This window comes from Hemitrygon akajei, chromosome 3, assembly GCF_048418815.1.
Source record: "Hemitrygon akajei chromosome 3, sHemAka1.3, whole genome shotgun sequence".
Classification (NCBI taxonomy): Eukaryota; Metazoa; Chordata; class Chondrichthyes; order Myliobatiformes; family Dasyatidae; genus Hemitrygon; species Hemitrygon akajei.
The window spans coordinates 87620746-87631113 of NC_133126.1; positions in this window are offsets into that span (position 1 = coordinate 87620746).

Consider the following 10368-nt stretch of genomic DNA (forward strand, 5'->3'; position numbering starts at 1 on the left):
ACCACACAGTACAGCATTTCCCCTGGTATTACACAACACAGTACAGTTGAACTTACTGTTACACCACACAGTACAGCCATTCTCCTGGTGTTACACCACACGTACTGTCATTCTTCTGGTGTTACACCACACAGTACATCCATTCTTTTGGTGTTACACCACACAGTCCAGTCATTCTCCTGGTTTTACACCACACAGTACATCCATTCTCCAGGTGTTATACAACACAGTACAGTTGCACCTGGTGTTACACCACACAGTACAGCGATTATCCTGGATTTACAAAACACAGTACAGTTGCACCTGGTGTTAAACCACCCAGTGCAGCCATTCTCCTGGTGTTACACCACACAGTACATCCGTTCTCCTCGAGTTACACCACACAGTACATCCATTCACCTGGTGTTACACAACACTGTACAGCCATTCTACTGGTGTTACACAACACAGTACAGCCATTCTCCTTGTGTTACACAACACAGAACATCCATTCCCCTGGTGTTACAGTACACAGTACAGCCATTTACCGGGTGTTACACCACACAGTACGTCCATTCTCCTGGTGTTACAACACACAGTATATGCATTCCGCTGGTGATACACCACACAGTACATCCATTCTCCTGGTGTTATACAACACAGTACAGTTGCACCTGGTGTTACACCACACAGTACAGCGATTATCCTGGATTTACAAAACACAGTACAGTTGCACCTGGTGTTAAACCACCCAGTGCAGCCATTCTCCTGGTGTTACACCACACAGTACATCCGTTCTCCTCGAGTTACACCACACAGTACATCCATTCACCTGGTGTTACACAACACTGTACAGCCATTCTCCTGGTGTCACACCACTCAGTACAGTTGCACCTGCTGTTACACCACACAGTACAGCATTTCCCCTGGTATTACACAACACAGTACAGTTGAACTTACTGTTACACCACACAGTACAGCCATTCTCCTGGTGTTACACCACTCGTACTGTCATTCTTCTGGTGTTACACCACACAGTACATCCATTCTTTTGGTGTTACACCACACAGTCCAGTCATTCTCCTGGTTTTACACCACACAGTACATCCATTCTCCAGGTGTTATACAACACAGTACAGTTGCACCTGGTGTTACACCACACAGTACAGCGATTATCCTGGATTTACAAAACACAGTACAGTTGCACCTGGTGTTAAACCACCCAGTGCAGCCATTCTCCTGGTGTTACACCACACAGTACATCCGTTCTCCTCGAGTTACACCACACAGTACATCCATTCACCTGGTGTTACACAACACTGTACAGCCATTCTACTGGTGTTACACAACACAGTACAGCCATTCTCCTTGTGTTACACAACACAGTACATCCATTCCCCTGGTGTTACAGTACACAGTACAGCCATTTACCGGGTGTTACACCACACAGTACGTCCATTCTCCTGGTGTTACAACACACAGTATATGCATTCCGCTGGTGATACACCACACAGTACATCCATTCTCCTGGTGTTACACCACAGAGTACAGCCATTCTCCTGGTGTCACACCACTCAGTACAGTTGCACCTGCTGTTACACCACACAGTACAGCATTTCCCCTGGTATTACACCACACAGTACAGTTGAACTTACTGTTACACCACACAGTACATCCGTTCTCCTCGAGTTACACCAGACAGTACATCCATTCACCTGGTGTTACACAACACTGTACAGCCATTCTACTGGTGTTACACAACACAGTACAGCCATTCTCCTTGTGTTACACAACACAGTACATCCATTCCCCTGGTGTTACACTACACAGTACAGCCATTTACCGGGTGTTACACCACACAGTACGTCCATTCTCCTAGTGTTACAACACACAGTATATGCATTCCGCTGGTGATACACCACACAGTACATCCATTCTCCTGGTGTTACACCACAGAGTACAGCCATTCTCCTGGTGTCACACCACTCAGTACAGTTGCACCTGCTGTTATACCACACAGTACAGCATTTCCCCTGGTATTACACCACACAGTACAGTTCAACTTACTGTTACACCACACAGTACATCCGTTCTCCTCGAGTTACACCACACAGTACTGTCATTCTTCTGGTGTTACACCACACATTACATCTATTCTCCTGGTGTTACACAACACAGCACAGTCATTCTCCTGGTGTTACACCACACAATACATCCATTCTCCTGGTGTTACACCACACAGTACATCCGTTCTCCTCGAGTTACACCACACAGTACATCCATTCACCTGGTGTTACACAACACTGTACAGCCATTCTCCTGGTGTCACACCACTCAGTACAGTTGCACCTGCTGTTACACCACACAGTACAGCATTTCCCCTGGTATTACACAACACAGTACAGTTGAACTTACTGTTACACCACACAGTACAGCCATTCTCCTGGTGTTACACCACACGTACTGTCATTCTTCTGGTGTTACACCACACAGTACATCCATTCTTTTGGTGTTACACCACACAGTCCAGTCATTCTCCTGGTTTTACACCACACAGTACATCCATTCTCCAGGTGTTATACAACACAGTACAGTTGCACCTGGTGTTACACCACACAGTACAGCGATTATCCTGGATTTACAAAACACAGTACAGTTGCACCTGGTGTTAAACCACCCAGTGCAGCCATTCTCCTGGTGTTACACCACACAGTACATCCGTTCTCCTCGAGTTACACCACACAGTACATCCATTCACCTGGTGTTACACAACACTGTACAGCCATTCTACTGGTGTTACACAACACAGTACAGCCATTCTCCTTGTGTTACACAACACAGTACATCCATTCCCCTGGTGTTACAGTACACAGTACAGCCATTTACCGGGTGTTACACCACACAGTACGTCCATTCTCCTGGTGTTACAACACACAGTATATGCATTCCGCTGGTGATACACCACACAGTACATCCATTCTCCTGGTGTTATACAACACAGTACAGTTGCACCTGGTGTTACACCACACAGTACAGCGATTATCCTGGATTTACAAAACACAGTACAGTTGCACCTGGTGTTAAACCACCCAGTGCAGCCATTCTCCTGGTGTTACACCACACAGTACATCCGTTCTCCTCGAGTTACACCACACAGTACATCCATTCACCTGGTGTTACACAACACTGTACAGCCATTCTCCTGGTGTCACACCACTCAGTACAGTTGCACCTGCTGTTACACCACACAGTACAGCATTTCCCCTGGTATTACACAACACAGTACAGTTGAACTTACTGTTACACCACACAGTACAGCCATTCTCCTGGTGTTACACCACTCGTACTGTCATTCTTCTGGTGTTACACCACACAGTACATCCATTCTTTTGGTGTTACACCACACAGTCCAGTCATTCTCCTGGTTTTACACCACACAGTACATCCATTCTCCAGGTGTTATACAACACAGTACAGTTGCACCTGGTGTTACACCACACAGTACAGCGATTATCCTGGATTTACAAAACACAGTACAGTTGCACCTGGTGTTAAACCACCCAGTGCAGCCATTCTCCTGGTGTTACACCACACAGTACATCCGTTCTCCTCGAGTTACACCACACAGTACATCCATTCACCTGGTGTTACACAACACTGTACAGCCATTCTACTGGTGTTACACAACACAGTACAGCCATTCTCCTTGTGTTACACAACACAGTACATCCATTCCCCTGGTGTTACAGTACACAGTACAGCCATTTACCGGGTGTTACACCACACAGTACGTCCATTCTCCTGGTGTTACAACACACAGTATATGCATTCCGCTGGTGATACACCACACAGTACATCCATTCTCCTGGTGTTACACCACAGAGTACAGCCATTCTCCTGGTGTCACACCACTCAGTACAGTTGCACCTGCTGTTACACCACACAGTACAGCATTTCCCCTGGTATTACACCACACAGTACAGTTGAACTTACTGTTACACCACACAGTACATCCGTTCTCCTCGAGTTACACCAGACAGTACATCCATTCACCTGGTGTTACACAACACTGTACAGCCATTCTACTGGTGTTACACAACACAGTACAGCCATTCTCCTTGTGTTACACAACACAGTACATCCATTCCCCTGGTGTTACACTACACAGTACAGCCATTTACCGGGTGTTACACCACACAGTACGTCCATTCTCCTAGTGTTACAACACACAGTATATGCATTCCGCTGGTGATACACCACACAGTACATCCATTCTCCTGGTGTTACACCACAGAGTACAGCCATTCTCCTGGTGTCACACCACTCAGTACAGTTGCACCTGCTGTTATACCACACAGTACAGCATTTCCCCTGGTATTACACCACACAGTACAGTTCAACTTACTGTTACACCACACAGTACATCCGTTCTCCTCGAGTTACACCACACAGTACTGTCATTCTTCTGGTGTTACACCACACATTACATCTATTCTCCTGGTGTTACACAACACAGCACAGTCATTCTCCTGGTGTTACACCACACAATACATCCATTCTCCTGGTGTTACACCACACAGTACATCCGTTCTCCTCGAGTTACACCACACAGTACATCCATTCACCTGGTGTTACACAACACTGTACAGCCATTCTCCTGGTGTCACACCACTCAGTACAGTTGCACCTGCTGTTACACCACACAGTACAGCATTTCCCCTGGTATTACACAACACAGTACAGTTGAACTTACTGTTACACCACACAGTACAGCCATTCTCCTGGTGTTACACCACACGTACTGTCATTCTTCTGGTGTTACACCACACAGTACATCCATTCTTTTGGTGTTACACCACACAGTCCAGTCATTCTCCTGGTTTTACACCACACAGTACATCCATTCTCCAGGTGTTATACAACACAGTACAGTTGCACCTGGTGTTACACCACACAGTACAGCGATTATCCTGGATTTACAAAACACAGTACAGTTGCACCTGGTGTTAAACCACCCAGTGCAGCCATTCTCCTGGTGTTACACCACACAGTACATCCGTTCTCCTCGAGTTACACCACACAGTACATCCATTCACCTGGTGTTACACAACACTGTACAGCCATTCTACTGGTGTTACACAACACAGTACAGCCATTCTCCTTGTGTTACACAACACAGTACATCCATTCCCCTGGTGTTACAGTACACAGTACAGCCATTTACCGGGTGTTACACCACACAGTACGTCCATTCTCCTGGTGTTACAACACACAGTATATGCATTCCGCTGGTGATACACCACACAGTACATCCATTCTCCTGGTGTTATACAACACAGTACAGTTGCACCTGGTGTTACACCACACAGTACAGCGATTATCCTGGATTTACAAAACACAGTACAGTTGCACCTGGTGTTAAACCACCCAGTGCAGCCATTCTCCTGGTGTTACACCACACAGTACATCCGTTCTCCTCGAGTTACACCACACAGTACATCCATTCACCTGGTGTTACACAACACTGTACAGCCATTCTCCTGGTGTCACACCACTCAGTACAGTTGCACCTGCTGTTACACCACACAGTACAGCATTTCCCCTGGTATTACACAACACAGTACAGTTGAACTTACTGTTACACCACACAGTACAGCCATTCTCCTGGTGTTACACCACTCGTACTGTCATTCTTCTGGTGTTACACCACACAGTACATCCATTCTTTTGGTGTTACACCACACAGTCCAGTCATTCTCCTGGTTTTACACCACACAGTACATCCATTCTCCAGGTGTTATACAACACAGTACAGTTGCACCTGGTGTTACACCACACAGTACAGCGATTATCCTGGATTTACAAAACACAGTACAGTTGCACCTGGTGTTAAACCACCCAGTGCAGCCATTCTCCTGGTGTTACACCACACAGTACATCCGTTCTCCTCGAGTTACACCACACAGTACATCCATTCACCTGGTGTTACACAACACTGTACAGCCATTCTACTGGTGTTACACAACACAGTACAGCCATTCTCCTTGTGTTACACAACACAGTACATCCATTCCCCTGGTGTTACAGTACACAGTACAGCCATTTACCGGGTGTTACACCACACAGTACGTCCATTCTCCTGGTGTTACAACACACAGTATATGCATTCCGCTGGTGATACACCACACAGTACATCCATTCTCCTGGTGTTACACCACAGAGTACAGCCATTCTCCTGGTGTCACACCACTCAGTACAGTTGCACCTGCTGTTACACCACACAGTACAGCATTTCCCCTGGTATTACACCACACAGTACAGTTGAACTTACTGTTACACCACACAGTACATCCGTTCTCCTCGAGTTACACCAGACAGTACATCCATTCACCTGGTGTTACACAACACTGTACAGCCATTCTACTGGTGTTACACAACACAGTACAGCCATTCTCCTTGTGTTACACAACACAGTACATCCATTCCCCTGGTGTTACACTACACAGTACAGCCATTTACCGGGTGTTACACCACACAGTACGTCCATTCTCCTAGTGTTACAACACACAGTATATGCATTCCGCTGGTGATACACCACACAGTACATCCATTCTCCTGGTGTTACACCACAGAGTACAGCCATTCTCCTGGTGTCACACCACTCAGTACAGTTGCACCTGCTGTTATACCACACAGTACAGCATTTCCCCTGGTATTACACCACACAGTACAGTTCAACTTACTGTTACACCACACAGTACATCCGTTCTCCTCGAGTTACACCACACAGTACTGTCATTCTTCTGGTGTTACACCACACATTACATCTATTCTCCTGGTGTTACACAACACAGCACAGTCATTCTCCTGGTGTTACACCACACAATACATCCATTCTCCTGGTGTTACACCACACAGTACATCCGTTCTCCTCGAGTTACACCACACAGTACATCCATTCACCTGGTGTTACACAACACAGTACAGCCATTCTCCTGGTGTTACACCACACAGTACAGCCATTCTCCTGGTGTTGCACCACACAGTACAACAATTCTCCTGGTGTTACACCACACAGTACAACCATTCTCCTGGTGTTACACCACACAATACATCCATTCTCCTGGTGTTACACCACACATTACAGCCATTCTCCTGGTGTTACAACACACAGTACAGCGATTATCCCGGATTTACACCACACAGTACAGTTGCACCTGGTGTTAAACCTCACAGTACAGCCATTCTCCTGATGTTACACCACACAGTACATCCATTCTCCTGGTGTTACACCACACAGTATAGCCATTCTCCTGGTGTTACTTCACACAGTACAGTTGCACCTGGTGTTATACCCATACAGTACAGCCATTCTCCTGGTGTTACACCACACAGTACAACAATTCTCCTGGAGTTACACCACACAGAACAACCATTCTCCTGGTGTTACACCACTCAGTACAGCCATTCTCCTGGAGTTACACCACACAGTACATCATTTTTCCTAGTGTTACACCACACAGTAAAGCCATTCTCCTGGCGTTACACCACACAGTACAGACATTCTCCTGGTGTTACACCACACAGTACATCCATTCTCTTGGTGTTACAGCACGCAGTACACCCATTCTCCTGGTGTTACACAAGACAGTACAGCCATTCTCCTGGTGTTACACAACACAGTACATCCAGTCTCCTGGTGTTACACCACACAGTTCATCCACTCTCCTGGTGTTACTTCACACAGTACGTCCATTCGCCTGGTTTTACACCACACAGTACATCCATTCTCCTGGTGTTACTCCACACAGTACCGCCATTCTCCTGGTTTTACACCACACAGAACAGTTGCACCTGGTGTTAAACCACACAGTACAGCCATTCTCCTGGTGTAACACCACACAGTACAGCCATTGTCCTGGGGTCACACCACACAGTACATCCATTCCCCTGGTGTTACACAACACAGTACAGCCATTCTACTGGTGTTACACAACACAGTACAGCCATTCTCCTTGTGTTACACCACACAGTACGTCCATTCTCCTGGTGTTACACCACACAGTATATGCATTCCGCTGGTTTTACACCACACAGTACATCCATTCTCCTGGTATTACTCCACCCAGTACCGCCATTCTCCTGGTGTTACACCACACAGTACAGCGATTATCCTGGATTTACACCACACAGAACAGTTGCACCTGGTGTTAAACCACACAGTACAGCCATTCTCCTGGTGTTACACCACACAGTACATCAATTCTGCTGGTGTTACACCACACAGTACAGCCATTTTCCTGGAGTTACACCAAACAGTACATCAATTCTGCTGGTGTTACACCACACAGTACATCCATTCTCCTGTTGTTACACCACACAGTACAGCCATTGTCCAGGTGTCACACCACACAGTACAGCCATTCTCCTGGTGTTACAGCACACATTACATGTATTCTCCTGGTGTTACACAACACAGTACAGTCATTCTCCTGGTGATACACCACACAGTACATCCATTCTCCTGGTGTTACACCACAGAGTACCGCCATTCTCCTAGTGTCACACCACTCAGTACATTTGCACCTGCTGTTACACCACACAGTACAGCATTTCCCCTGGCATTACACCACACAGTACAGTTGAACTTACTGTTACACCACACAGTACAGCCATTCTCCTGGTGTTACACCACACAGTACATCCATTCTCCTGGTGTTACACCACACAGTCCAGTCATTCTCCTGGTGTTACACCACACAGTACATCCATTCTCCAGGTGTTATACAACACAGTACAGTTGCACCTGGTGTTACACCACACAGTACAGCGATTATCCTGCATTTACAAAACACAGTACAGTTGCACCTGGTGTTAAACCACCTAGTGCAGCCATACTCCTGGTGTTGCACCACACAGTACAGCATTTCCCCTGGTATTACACCACACAGTACAGTTGAACTTACTGTTACACCACACAGTACATCCGTTCTCCTCGAGTTACACCACACAGTACATCAATTCACCTGGTGTTACACAACACTGTACAGCCATTCTACTGGTGTTACACAACACAGTACAGCCATTCTCCTTGTGTTACACAACACAGTACATCCATTCCCCTGGTGTTACACTACACAGTACAGCCATTTACCGGGTGTTACACCACACAGTACGTCCATTCTCCTGGTGTTACACCACACAGTATATGCATTCCACTGGTGATACACCACACAGTACATCCATTCTCCTGGTGTTACACCACAGAGTACAGCCATTCTCCTGGTGTCACACCACTCAGTACAGTTGCACCTGCATTTACACCACACAGTACAGCATTTCCCCTGGTATTACACCACGCAGTACAGTCGAACTTTCTGTTACACCACACAGTACAGCCATTCTCCTGGTGTTACACAACACAGCACAGTCATTCTCCTGGTGTTACACCACACAGTACATCCATTCTCCTGGTGTTGCACCACACAGTACATCCGTTCTCCTCGAGTTACACCACACAGTACATCCATTCACCTGGTGTTACACAACACAGTACAGCCATTCTCCTGGTGTTACACCACACAGTACAGCCGTTCTCCTGGTGTTACACCACACAGTACAACAATTCTCTTGGTGTTACACCACACAGTACAACCAGTCTCCTGGTGTTACACCACACTGTACAGCCTTTCTCCTGGTGTTGCACCACTCAGTACATCCATTATCCTAGTGTTACACACAGTACAGCCATTCTCCTGGAGTTACACCACAGAGTACAGCCATTCTCCTGGTGTTACACCACACAGTACATCCATTCTCCTGGTGTTACACCTCACAGTACACCCATTCTCCTGGTGTTACACAACACAGTACAGCCATTCTCCTGGTGTTACACTACACAGTACATCCATTCCCCTAGTGTTACACCACAGATTACACCCATTCTCCTGGTGTTACACCACACAATACATCCATTCTCCTGGTGTTACACCACAAAGTACATGCATTCCGCTGGTGTTACACCACACAGTACATCCATTCTCCTGGTGTTACACCACACATTACAGCCATTCTCCTGGTGTTACAACACACAGTACAGCGATTATCCCGGATTTACACCACACAGTACAGTTGCACCTGGTGTTAAACCTCACAGTACAGCCATTCTCCTGGTGTTACACCACACAGTACAGCCATTGTCCTGGGGTCACACCACACAGTACAGCCATTCTCCTGGTGTTACACCACACAGTACCGCCATTCTCCTGGTTTTACACCACACAGAACAGTTGCACCTGGTGTTACACCACACAGTACATCCATTCTCCTGGTGTTACACCACACAGTACAGTTGCAACTGGTGTTACACCACACAGTATAGCCATTCTC